Genomic DNA, 14,927 nt, shown 5'->3' with positions numbered 1-14,927 from the left:
GAACATTTATTCAAAATCATTTATTTTGAGTATTTTTAGATTTATGATCAAAGTTCACTTTCTTGTAAGTTGTTAAGCGGCAAATAAAAATATAAATAACATTTATTCATAATCATTCATTTTGAGTTTTCTCAGATTTAAGATCAAAGTTCACTTTCTTGCAAGTTGTTTATCGACAAATATAAACATAAAGAACATTTATTCATAATCATTTATTTAGAGTTTTCTCAGATTTAAGATCAAAGTTCACTTTCTTGCAAGTTGTTTATCGACAAATAGAAACATAAAGAACATTTATTCATAATCATTCATTTTGAGTTTTCTCAGATTTATGATCAAAGTTCACTTTCTTGAAAGTTGTTTATCGACAAATAGAAACATAAAGAACATTTATTCATAATCATTTATTTTGAGTTTTCTCAGATTTATGATCAAAGTTCACTCTCTTGCAAGTTGTTTATCGACAAATAAAAATATAAAGAATATTTATTCAGAATCATTTATTTCTAATTTTATCAGATTTAAGATCAAAGTTCACTTTCTTGCAAGTTGTTTATCGACAAATAGAAACATAAAGAACATTTATTTATAATCATTTATTTTGAGTTTTCTCAGATTTATGATCAAAGTTCACTTTCCTGCAAGTTGAATATCGACAAATAAAAACATAAAGAATATTTATTCAGAATCATTTATTTCTAATTTTATCAGATTTAAGATCAAAGTTCACTTTCTTGCAAGTTGTTTATCGACAAATAGAAACATAAAGAACATTTATTCATAATCATTTATTTTAAGTTTTCTCAGATTTATGATCAAAGTTCACTTTCTTGCAAGTTGTTTATTGACAAATAGAAACATAAAGAACATTTATTCAAAATCATTTATTTTGAGTTTTCTCAGATTTTCGATCAAAGTTCACTTTCTTGTAAGTTGTTAAGCGGCAAATAAAAATATAAATAACATTTATTCAGAATCATTTATTTTGAGTATTTTTAGATTTATGATCAAAGTTCCCTTTCTTGCAAGTTGAATATCGACAAATAAAAACATAAAGAAAATTTATTCATAATCATTTATTTTGAGTTTTCTCAGATTTAAGATCAAAGTTCACTTTCTTGCAAGTTGTTTATCGACAAATAATAACATAATGAACATTTATTCATAATCATTTATTGTGAGTTTTCTCAGATTTAAGATCAAAGTTCACTCTCTAGCAAGTTGTTTATCGACAAATAAAAACATAAATAACATTTATTCAAAATCATTTATTTTGAGTTTTTTTAGATTTATGATCAAAGTTCACTTTCTTGCAAGTTGGTTATCGACAAATAAAAACATAAATAACATTTATTCAAAATCATTTATTTTGAGTTTTCTCAGATTTATGATCAAAGTTCACTTTCTTGCAAGTTGTTTATCGACAAATATAAACATAAAGAATATTTATTCAGAATCATTTATTTCTAATTTTATCAGATTTAAGATCAAAGTTCACTTTCTTGCAAGTTGTTTATCGACAAATAGAAACATAAAGAGCATTTATTTATAATCATTTATTTTGAGTTCTCTCAGATTTATGATCAAAGTTCACTTTCCTGCAAGTTGAATATCGACAAATAAAAACATAAAGAATATTTATTCATAATCATATATTTTGTATTCTATCAGATCTAAGATCAAAGTTCACTTTCTTGCAAGTTGTTTATCGACAAATAGAAACATAAAGAACATTTATTCATAATCATTTATTTTGAGTTTTCTCAGATTTATGATCAAAGTTCACTTTCTTGCAAGTTGTTTATCGACAAATAATAACATAAAGAACATTTATTCATAATCATTTATTTTGAGTATTTTTAGATTTATGATCAAAGTTCACTTTCTTGTAAGTTGTTAAGCGGCAAATAAAAATATAAATAAAATTTATTCATAATCATTCATTTTGAGTTTTCTCAGATTTAAGATCAAAGTTCACTTTCTTGCAAGTTGTTTATCGACAAATATAAACATAAAGAACATTTATTCATAATCATTTATTTAGAGTTTTCTCAGATTTAAGATCAAAGTTCACTTTCTTGCAAGTTGTTTATCGACAAATAGAAACATAAAGAACATTTATTCATAATCATTCATTTTGAGTTTTCTCAGATTTATGATCAAAGTTCACTTTCTTGAAAGTTGTTTATCGACAAATAGAAACATAAAGAACATTTATTCATAATCATTTATTTTGAGTTTTCTCAAATTTATGATCAAAGTTCACTTTCTTGCAAGTTGTTTATCGACAAATAAAAATATAAAGAATATTTATTCAGAATCATTTATTTCTAATTTTATCAGATTTAAGATCAAAGTTCACTTTCTTGCAAGTTGTTTATCGACAAATAGAAACATAAAGAACATTTATTTATAATCATTTATTTTGAGTTTTCTCAGATTTATGATCAAAGTTCACTTTCCTGTAAGTTGAATATCGACAAATAAAAACATAAAGAATATTTATTCAGAATCATTTATTTCTAATTTTATCAGATTTAAGATCAAAGTTCACTTTCTTGCAAGTTGTTTATCGACAAATAGAAACATAAAGAACATTTATTCATAATCATTTATTTTAAGTTTTCTCAGATTTATGATCAAAGTTCACTTTCTTGCAAGTTGTTTATTGACAAATAGAAACATAAAGAACATTTATTCAAAATCATTTATTTTGAGTTTTCTCAGATTTTCGATCAAAGTTCACTTTCTTGTAAGTTGTTAAGCGGCAAATAAAAATATAAATAACATTTATTCAGAATCATTTATTTTGAGTATTTTTAGATTTATGATCAAAGTTCCCTTTCTTGCAAGTTGAATATCGACAAATAAAAACATAAAGAACATTTATTCATAATAATTTATTTTGAGTTTTCTCAGATTTAAGATCAAAGTTCACTTTCTTGCAAGTTGTTTATCGACAAATAATAACATAATGAACATTTATTCATAATCATTTATTGTGAGTTTTCTCAGATTTAAGATCAAAGTTCACTCTCTAGCAAGTTGTTTATCGACAAATAAAAACATAAATAACATTTATTCAAAATCATTTATTTTGAGTTTTTTTAGATTTATGATCAAAGTTCACTTTCTTGCAAGTTGAATATCGACAAATAAAAACATAAAGAACATTTATTCATAATCATTTATTTTGAGTTTTCTCAGATTTAAGATCAAAGTTCACTTTCTTGCAAGTTGTTTATCGACAAATAATAACATAAAGAACATTTATTCATAATCATTTATTTTGAGTTTTCTCAGATTTATGATCAAAGTTCACTTTCATGCAAGTTGAATATCGACAAATAAAAACATAAAGAATATTTATTCAGAATCATTTATTTTAAATTTTATCAGATTTAAGATTAAAGTTCACTTTCTTGCAATGTGTTTATCGACAAATAAAAACATAAATAACATTTATTCATAATCATTTATTTTGAGTTTTTTAGATTTATGATCAAAGTTCACTTTCTTGCAAGTTGTTTATCGACAAATAGAAACATAAAGAACATTTATTCATAATCATTTATTTTGAGTTTTCTCAGATTTAAGATCAAAGTTCACTTTCTTGCAAGTTGTTTATCGACAAATAGAAACATAAAGAACATTTATTCAAAATCATTTATTTTGAGTTTTTTTAGATTTATGATCAAAGTTCACTTTCTTGCAAGTTGAATATCGACAAATAAAAACATAAAGAACATTTATTTATAATCATTTATTTTGAGTTTTCTCAGATTTAAGATCAAAGTTCACTTTCGTGCAAGTTGTTTATCGACAAATAATAACATAAAGAACATTTATTCATAATCATTTATTTTGAGTTTTCTCAGATTTAAGATCAAAGTTCACTTTCTTGCAAGTTGTTTATCGACAAATAAAAACATAAATAACATTTATTCAAAATCATTTATTTTGAGTTTTTTTAGATTTATGATCAAAGTTCACTTTCTTGCAAGTTGGTTATCGACAAATAAAAACATAAATAACATTTATTCAAAATCATTTATTTTGAGTTTTCTCAGATTTATGATCAAAGTTCACTTTCTTGCAAGTTGTTTATCGACAAATATAAACATAAAGAATATTTATTCAGAATCATTTATTTCTAATTTTATCAGATTTAAGATCAAAGTTCACTTTCTTGCAAGTTGTTTATCGACAAATAGAAACATAAAGAACATTTATTTATAATCATTTATTTTGAGTTCTCTCAGATTTATGATCAAAGTTCACTTTCCTGCAAGTTGAATATCGACAAATAAAAACATAAAGAATATTTATTCATAATCATTTATTTTGTATTCTATCAGATCTAAGATCAAAGTTCACTTTCTTGCAAGTTGTTTATCGACAAATAGAAACATAAAGAACATTTATTCATAATCATTTATTTTGAGTTTTCTCAGATTTAAGATCAAAGTTCACTTTCTTGCAAGTTGTTTATCGACAAATAGAAACATAAAGAACATTTATTCAAAATCATTTATTTTGAGTTTTTTTTAGATTTATGATCAAAGTTCACTTTCTTGCAAGTTGAATATCGACAAATAAAAACATAAAGAACATTTATTCATAATCATTTATTTTGAGTTTTCTCAGATTTAAGATCAAAGTTCACTTTCTTGCAAGTTGTTTATCGACAAATAATAACATAAAGAACATTTATTCATAATCATTTATTTTGAGTTTTCTCAGATTTAAGATCAAAGTTCACTTTCTTGCAAGTTGTTTATCGACAAATAGAAACATAAAGAACATTTATTCATAATCATTTATTTTGAGTTTTCTCAGATTTAAGATCAAAGTTCACTTTCTTGCAAGTTGTTTATCGACAAATAGAAACATAAAGAACATTTATTCAAAATCATTTATTTTGAGTTTTTTTTAGATTTATGATCAAAGTTCACTTTCTTGCAAGTTGAATATCGACAAATAAAAACATAAAGAACATTTATTCATAATCAGTTATTTTGAGTTTTCTCAGATTTAAGATCAAAGTTCACTTTCTTGCAAGTTGTTTATCGACAAATAATAACATAAAGAACATTTATTCATAATCATTTATTTTGTATTTTATCAGATTTAAGATCAAAGTTCACTTTCTTGCAAGTTGAATATCGACAAATAAAAACATAAAGAATATTTATTCATAATCATTTATTTTGTATTCTATCAGATCTAAGATCAAAGTTCACTTTCTTGCAAGTTGAATATCGACAAATAAAAACATAAAGAACATTTATTCATAATCATTTATTTTGAGTTTTCTCAGATTTAACATCAAAGTTCACTTTCTTGCAAGTTGTTTATCGACAAATAAAAACGTAATAACATTTATTCATAATCATTTATTTTGTATTTTATCAGACTTAAGATCAAAGTTCACTTTCTTGCAAGTTGAATATCGACAAATAAAAACATAAAGAACATTTATTCATAATCATTTATTTTGGGTTTTCTCACATTTAAGATCAAAGTTCACTTTCTTGCAAGTTGTTTATCGACAAATAATAACATAAAGAACATTTATTCATAATCATTTATTTTGAGTTTTCTCAGATTTAAGATCAAAGTTCACTTTCTTGCAAGTTGTTTATCGACAAATAATAACATAAAGAACATTTATTCATAATCATTTATTTTGAGTTTTCTCAGATTTATGATCAAAGTTCACTTTCTTGCAAGTTGAATATCGACAAATAAAAACATAAAGAATATTTATTCATAATCATTTATTTTGTATTCTATCAGATCTAAGATCAAAGTTCACTTTCTTGCAAGTTGTTTATCGACAAATAAAAACATAAATAACATTTATTCATAATCATTTATTTTGAGTTTTCTCAGATTTAAGATCAAAGTTCACTTTCTTGCAAGTTGTTTATCGACAAATAGAAACATAAAGAACATTTATTCATAATCATTTATTTTGAGTTTTCTCAGATGTATGATCAAAGTTCACTTTCTTGCAAGTTGTTTATCGACAAATAAAAACATAAAGAATATTTATTCAGAATCATTTATTTCTAATTTTATCAGATTTAAGATCAAAGTTCACTTTCTTGCAAGTTGTTTATCGACAAATAGAAACATAAAGAACATTTATTTATAATCATTTATTTTGAGTTTTCTCAGATTTATGATCAAAGTTCACTTTCCTGCAAGTTGAATATCGACAAATAAAAACATAAAGAATATTTATTCATAATCATTTATTTTAAGTTTTCTCAGATTTATGATCAAAGTTCACTTTCATGCAAGTTGAATATCGACAAATAAAAACATAAAGAATATTTATTCAGAATCATTTATTTTAAATTTTATCAGATTTAAGATTAAAGTTCACTTTCTTGCAAGGTGTTTATCGACAAAAAACATAAATAACATTTATTCATAATCATTTATTTTGAGTTTTTTTAGATTTATGATCAAAGTTCACTTTCTTGTAAGTTGTTAAGCGGCAAATAAAAATATAAATAACATTTATTCATAATCATTCATTTTGAGTTTTCTCAGATTTAAGATCAAAGTTCACTTTCTTGCAAGTTGTTTATCGACAAATAGAAACATAAAGAACAATTATTCATAATCATTTATTTTGAGTTTTCTCAGATTTAAGATCAAAGTTCACTTTCTTGCAAGTTGTTTATCGACAAATAGAAACATAAAGAACATTTATTCATAATCATTCATTTTGAGTTTTCTCAGATTTATGATCAAAGTTCACTTTCTTGCAAGTTGTTTATCGACAAATAGAAACATAAAGAACATTTATTCATAATCATTTATTTTGAGTTTTCTCAGATTTATGATCAAAGTTCACTTTCTTGCAAGTTGTTTATCGACAAATAAAAACATAAAGAATATTTATTCAGAATCATTTATTTCTAATTTTATCAGATTTAAGATCAAAGTTCACTTTCTTGCAAGTTGTTTATCGACAAATAGAAACATAAAGAACATTTATTTATAATCATTTATTTTGAGTTTTCTCAGATTTATGATCAAAGTTCACTTTCCTGCAAGTTGAATATCGACAAATAAAAACATAAAGAATATTTATTCAGAATCATTTATTTCTAATTTTATCAGATTTAAGATCAAAGTTCACTTTCTTGCAAGTTGTTTATCGACAAATAGAAACATAAAGAACATTTATTCAAAATCATTTATTTTGAGTTTTTTTAGATTTATGATCAAAGTTCACTTTCTTGCAAGTTGTTTATCGACAAATAGAAACATAAAGAACATTTATTCATAATCATTTATTTTGAGTTTTCTCAGATTTTCGATCAAAGTTCACTTTCTTGTAAGTTGTTAAGCGGCAAATAAAAATATAAATAACATTTATTCAGAATCATTTATTTTGAGTATTTTTAGATTTATGATCAAAGTTCCATTTCTTGGAAGTTGAATATCGACAAATAAAAACATAAAGAATATTTATTCATAATCATTTATTTTGAGTTTTCTCAGATTTAAGATCAAAGTTCACTTTCTTGCAAGTTGTTTATCGACAAATAATAACATAATGAACATTTATTCATAATCATTTATTGTGAGTTTTCTCAGATTTAAGATCAAAGTTCACTCTCTAGCAAGTTGTTTATCGACAAATAAAAACATAAATAACATTTATTCAAAATCATTTATTTTGAGTTTTTTTAGATTTATGATCAAAGTTCACTTTCTTGCAAGTTGAATATCGACAAATAAAAACATAAAGAACATTTATTCATAATCATTTATTTTGAGTTTTCTCAGATTTAAGATCAAAGTTCACTTTCTTGCAAGTTGTTTATCGACAAATAATAACATAAAGAACATTTATTCATAATCATTTATTTTGAGTTTTCTCAGATTTATGATCAAAGTTCACTTTCATGCAAGTTGAATATCGACAAATAAAAACATAAAGAATATTTATTCAGAATCATTTATTTTAAATTTTATCAGATTTAAGATTAAAGTTCACTTTCTAGCAAGGTGTTTATCGACAAATAAAAACATAAATAACATTTATTCATAATCATTTATTTTGAGTTTTTTTAGATTTATGATCAAAGTTCACTTTCTTGCAAGTTGTTTATCGACAAATAGAAACATAAAGAACATTTATTCATAATCATTTATTTTGAGTTTTCTCAGATTTAAGATCAAAGTTCACTTTCTTGCAAGTTGTTTATCGACAAATAGAAACATAAAGAACATTTATTCAAAATCATTTATTTTGAGTTTTTTTAGATTTATGATCAAAGTTCACTTTCTTGCAAGTTGAATATCGACAAATAAAAACATAAAGAACATTTATTTATAATCATTTATTTTGAGTTTTCTCAGATTTAAGATCAAAGTTCACTTTCGTGCAAGTTGTTTATCGACAAATAATAACATAAAGAACATTTATTCATAATCATTTATTTTGAGTTTTCTCAGATTTAAGATCAAAGTTCACTTTCTTGCAAGTTGTTTATCGACAAATAAAAACATAAATAACATTTATTCAAAATCATTTATTTTGAGTTTTTTTAGATTTATGATCAAAGTTCACTTTCTTGCAAGTTGGTTATCGACAAATAAAAACATAAATAACATTTATTCAAAATCATTTATTTTGAGTTTTCTCAGATTTATGATCAAAGTTCACTTTCTTGCAAGTTGTTTATCGACAAATATAAACATAAAGAATATTTATTCAGAATCATTTATTTCTAATTTTATCAGATTTAAGATCAAAGTTCACTTTCTTGCAAGTTGTTTATCGACAAATAGAAACATAAAGAACATTTATTTATAATCATTTATTTTGAGTTTTCTCAGATTTATGATCAAAGTTCACTTTCCTGCAAGTTGAATATCGACAAATAAAAACATAAAGAATATTTATTCATAATCATTTATTTTGTATTCTATCAGATCTAAGATCAAAGTTCACTTTCTTGCAAGTTGTTTATCGACAAATAGAAACATAAAGAACATTTATTCATAATCATTTATTTTGAGTTTTCTCAGATTTAAGATCAAAGTTCACTTTCTTGCAAGTTGTTTATCGACAAATAGAAACATAAAGAACATTTATTCAAAATCATTTATTTTGAGTTTTTTTTAGATTTATGATCAAAGTTCACTTTCTTGCAAGTTGAATATCGACAAATAAAAACGTAAAGAACATTTATTCATAATCATTTATTTTGAGTTTTCTCAGATTTAAGATCAAAGTTCACTTTCTTGCAAGTTGTTTATCGACAAATAATAACATAAAGAACATTTATTCATAATCATTTATTTTGAGTTTTCTCAGATTTAAGATCAAAGTTCACTTTCTTGCAAGTTGTTTATCGACAAATAGAAACATAAAGAACATTTATTCATAATCATTTATTTTGAGTTTTCTCAGATTTAAGATCAAAGTTCACTTTCTTGCAAGTTGTTTATCGACAAATAGAAACATAAAGAACATTTATTCAAAATCATTTATTTTGAGTTTTTTTTAGATTTATGATCAAAGTTCACTTTCTTGCAAGTTGAATATCGACAAATAAAAACATAAAAAACATTTATTCATAATCAGTTATTTTGAGTTTTCTCAGATTTAAGATCAAAGTTCACTTTCTTGCAAGTTGTTTATCGACAAATAATAACATAAAGAACATTTATTCATAATCATTTATTTTGAGTTTTCTCAGATTTAAGATCAAAGTTCACTTTCTTGCAAGTTGTTTATCGACAAATAAAAACGTAATAACATTTATTCATAATCATTTATTTTGTATTTTATCAGATTTAAGATCAAAGTTCACTTTCTTGCAAGTTGAATATCGACAAATAAAAACATAAAGAATATTTATTCATAATCATTTATTTTGTATTCTATCATATCTAAGATTAAAGTTCACTTTCTTGCAAGTTGTTTATCGGTAAATAAAAACATAAAGAACATTTATTCATAATCATTTATTTTGAGTTTTCTCAGATTTTTGATCAAAGTTCACTTTCCTGCAAGTTGAATATCGACAAATAAATACATAAAGAATATTTATTCATAATAATTGATTCTGTTTTTTATCAGATTTATGATCAAAGTTCATGTTCATGTAAGTTGAATATCGACAAATAAAAATATAAAGAATATTTATTCTTAATCATTTATTTTGTATTTTATCAGAACTAAGATCAAAGTTCACTTTCTTGCAAGTTGTTTATCGACTAATAGAAACATAAATAACATTTATTCATAATCATTGATTTTGTATTCTATCATATCTAAGATTAAAGTTCACTTTCTTGCAAGTTGTTTATCGACGAATAGAAACATAAAGAACATTTATTGATAATCATTTATTTTGAGTTTTCTCAGATTTATGATCAAAGTTCACTTTCCTGCAAGTTGAATATCGGCAAATAAAAACATAAAGAATATTTATTCATAATAATTTATTTTGTATTTTTATCAGATTTATGATCAAAGTTCACTTTATGTAAGTTGAATATCGTCAAATAAAAACATAAAGAATACTTATTCTTAATCATTTATTTTGTATTTTATCAGAACTAAGATCAAAGTTCACTTTCTTGCAAGTTGAATATCGACAAATAAAAATATTTTGTATTTTATCAGATTTAAGATCAAAGCTCACTTTCTTGCAAATCGACATATAAAAACATAAAGAATATTAATTCATTATCACTTATTTCGTATTTTATCAGAACTAAGATCAAAGTTCACTTTCTTGCAAGTTGAATATCGACAAATAAAAACATAAAGAATATTTATTCATAATCATCTATTTTGTATTTTTATCAGATTTATGATCAAAGTTCACTTTCATGTAAGTTGAATATCGTCAAATAAAAACATAAAGAATATTTATTCATAATAATTTATTTTGTTTTTTATCAGATTTATGATCAAAGTTCATTTTCATGTAAGTTGAATATCGACAAATAAAAATATAAAGAATATTTATTCATAATCATTTATTTTGTATTTTATCAGAACTAAGATCAAAGTTCACTTTCTTGCAAGTTGTTTATCGACAAATAGAAACATAAATAACATTTATTCATAATCATTGATTTTGTATTTTTATCAGATTTAAGATCAAAGTTCACTTTCTTGCAAGTTGAATATCGACATATAAAAACATAAAGAATATTAATTAATTATCACTTATTTTGTATTTTATCAGATTTAAGATCAAAGCTCACCTTCTTGCAAGTCGTTTATTGACAATCAGAAACATTAAAAATATTTATTCATAATCATTTATTTTTATCACTTTCTTGCAAGTTGTTTATCGACAAATAGAACCATAAATAACATTTAATCATAATCATTGATTTTGTATTTTTATCAGATTTAAGATCAAAGTTCACTTTCTTACAAGTTGAATATCGACATATAAAAACATAAAGAATATTAATTCATTATCATTTATTTTGTATTTTATCAGAACTAAGATCAAAATTCACTTTCTTGTAAGTTGTTTATCGACAAATAGAAACATAAATAACATTTATTCATAATCATTGATTTTGTATTTTTATCAGATTTAAGATCAAAGTTCACTTTTTTGCAAGTTGAATATCGTCAAATAAAAACATAAAGAATATTTATTCATAATCATTTATTTTGTATTCTATCAGATCTAAGATCAAAGTTCACTTTCTTGCAAGTTGTTTATCGACAAATAGAAACATAAAGAACATTTATTCATAATCATTTATTTTGAGTTTTCTCAGATTTAAGATCAAAGTTCACTTTCTTGCAAGTTGTTTATCGACAAATAGAAACATAAAGAACATTTATTCAAAATCATTTATTTTGAGTTTTTTTTAGATTTATGATCAAAGTTCACTTTCTTGCAAGTTGAATATCGACAATTAAAAACATAAAGAACATTTATTCATAATCATTTATTTTGAGTTTTCTCAGATTTAAGATCAAAGTTCACTTTCTTGCAAGTTGTTTATCGACAAATAATAACATAAAGAACATTTATTCATAATCATTTATTTTGAGTTTTCTCAGATTTAAGATCAAAGTTCACTTTCTTGCAAGTTGTTTATCGACAAATAGAAACATAAAGAACATTTATTCATAATCATTTATTTTGAGTTTTCTCAGATTTAAGATCAAAGTTCACTTTCTTGCAAGTTGTTTATCGACAAATAGAAACATAAAGAACATTTATTCAAAATCATTTATTTTGAGTTTTTTTTAGATTTATGATCAAAGTTCACTTTCTTGCAAGTTGAATATCGACAAATAAAAACATAAAAAACATTTATTCATAATCAGTTATTTTGAGTTTTCTCAGATTTAAGATCAAAGTTCACTTTCTTGCAAGTTGTTTATCGACAAATAATAACATAAAGAACATTTATTCATAATCATTTATTTTGAGTTTTCTCAGATTTAAGATCAAAGTTCACTTTCTTGCAAGTTGTTTATCGACAAATAAAAACGTAATAACATTTATTCATAATCATTTATTTTGTATTTTATCAGATTTAAGATCAAAGTTCACTTTCTTGCAAGTTGAATATCGACAAATAAAAACATAAAGAATATTTATTCATAATCATTTATTTTGTATTCTATCATATCTAAGATTAAAGTTCACTTTCTTGCAAGTTGTTTATCGGTAAATAAAAACATAAAGAACATTTATTCATAATCATTTATTTTGAGTTTTCTCAGATTTTTGATCAAAGTTCACTTTCCTGCAAGTTGAATATCGACAAATAAATACATAAAGAATATTTATTCATAATAATTGATTCTGTTTTTTATCAGATTTATGATCAAAGTTCATGTTCATGTAAGTTGAATATCGACAAATAAAAATATAAAGAATATTTATTCTTAATCATTTATTTTGTATTTTATCAGAACTAAGATCAAAGTTCACTTTCTTGCAAGTTGTTTATCGACAAATAGAAACATAAATAACATTTATTCATAATCATTGATTTTGTATTCTATCATATCTAAGATTAAAGTTCACTTTCTTGCAAGTTGTTTATCGACGAATAGAAACATAAAGAACATTTATTGATAATCATTTATTTTGAGTTTTCTCAGATTTATGATCAAAGTTCACTTTCCTGCAAGTTGAATATCGGCAAATAAAAACATAAAGAATATTTATTCATAATAATTTATTTTGTATTTTTATCAGATTTATGATCAAAGTTCACTTTATGTAAGTTGAATATCGTCAAATAAAAACATAAAGAATACTTATTCTTAATCATTTATTTTGTATTTTATCAGAACTAAGATCAAAGTTCACTTTCTTGCAAGTTGAATATCGACAAATAAAAATATTTTGTATTTTATCAGATTTAAGATCAAAGCTCACTTTCTTGCAAATCGACATATAAAAACATAAAGAATATTAATTCATTATCACTTATTTCGTATTTTATCAGAACTAAGATCAAAGTTCACTTTCTTGCAAGTTGAATATCGACAAATAAAAACATAAAGAATATTTATTCATAATCATCTATTTTGTATTTTTATCAGATTTATGATCAAAGTTCACTTTCATGTAAGTTGAATATCGTCAAATAAAAACATAAAGAATATTTATTCATAATAATTTATTTTGTTTTTTATCAGATTTATGATCAAAGTTCATTTTCATGTAAGTTGAATATCGACAAATAAAAATATAAAGAATATTTATTCATAATCATTTATTTTGTATTTTATCAGAACTAAGATCAAAGTTCACTTTCTTGCAAGTTGTTTATCGACAAATAGAAACATAAATAACATTTATTCATAATCATTGATTTTGTATTTTTATCAGATTTAAGATCAAAGTTCACTTTCTTGCAAGTTGAATATCGACATATAAAAACATAAAGAATATTAATTAATTATCACTTATTTTGTATTTTATCAGATTTAAGATCAAAGCTCACCTTCTTGCAAGTCGTTTATTGACAATCAGAAACATTAAAAATATTTATTCATAATCATTTATTTTTATCACTTTCTTGCAAGTTGTTTATCGACAAATAGAACCATAAATAACATTTAATCATAATCATTGATTTTGTATTTTTATCAGATTTAAGATCAAAGTTCACTTTCTTACAAGTTGAATATCGACATATAAAAACATAAAGAATATTAATTCATTATCATTTATTTTGTATTTTATCAGAACTAAGATCAATGTTCACTTTCTTGTAAGTTGTTTATCGACAAATAGAAACATAAATAACATTTATTCATAATCATTGATTTTGTATTTTTATCAGATTTAAGATCAAAGTTCACTTTTTTGCAAGTTGAATATCGTCAAATAAAAACATAAAGAATATTTATTCATAATCATTTATTTTGTATTTTATCAGAACTAAGATCAAAGTTCACTTTCTTGCAAGTTGAATATCGACAAATAAAAACATAAAGAATATTTATTCATAATCATTTATTTTGTTTTTTTATCAGATTTATGATCAAAGTTCATGTTCATGTAAGTTGAATATCGACAAATTAAAACATAAAGAATATTTATTCATAATCATTTATTTTGTATTTTTATCAGATTTATGATCAAAGTTCACTTTCATGTAAGTTGAATATCGTCAAATAAAAACATAAAGAATATTTATTCATAATAATTTATTTTGTTTTTTATCTGATTTATGATCAAAGTTCATTTTCATGTAAGTTGAATATCGACAAATAAAAATATAAAGAATATTTATTCATAATCATTTATTTTGTATTTTATCATATTTAAGATTAAAGTTCCCTTTCTTGCAAGTTGAATATCGACAAATAAAAGCATAAAGAATATTTATTCATAATCATTTACTTTGAGTTTTCTCAGATTTATGATCAAAGTTCACTT

The sequence above is a fragment of the Zeugodacus cucurbitae genome, chromosome 4 (genome assembly GCF_028554725.1).
Source record: "Zeugodacus cucurbitae isolate PBARC_wt_2022May chromosome 4, idZeuCucr1.2, whole genome shotgun sequence".
Lineage (NCBI taxonomy): Eukaryota > Metazoa > Arthropoda > Insecta > Diptera > Tephritidae > Zeugodacus > Zeugodacus cucurbitae.
Note: the sequence above shows the minus strand (reverse complement) of the source record.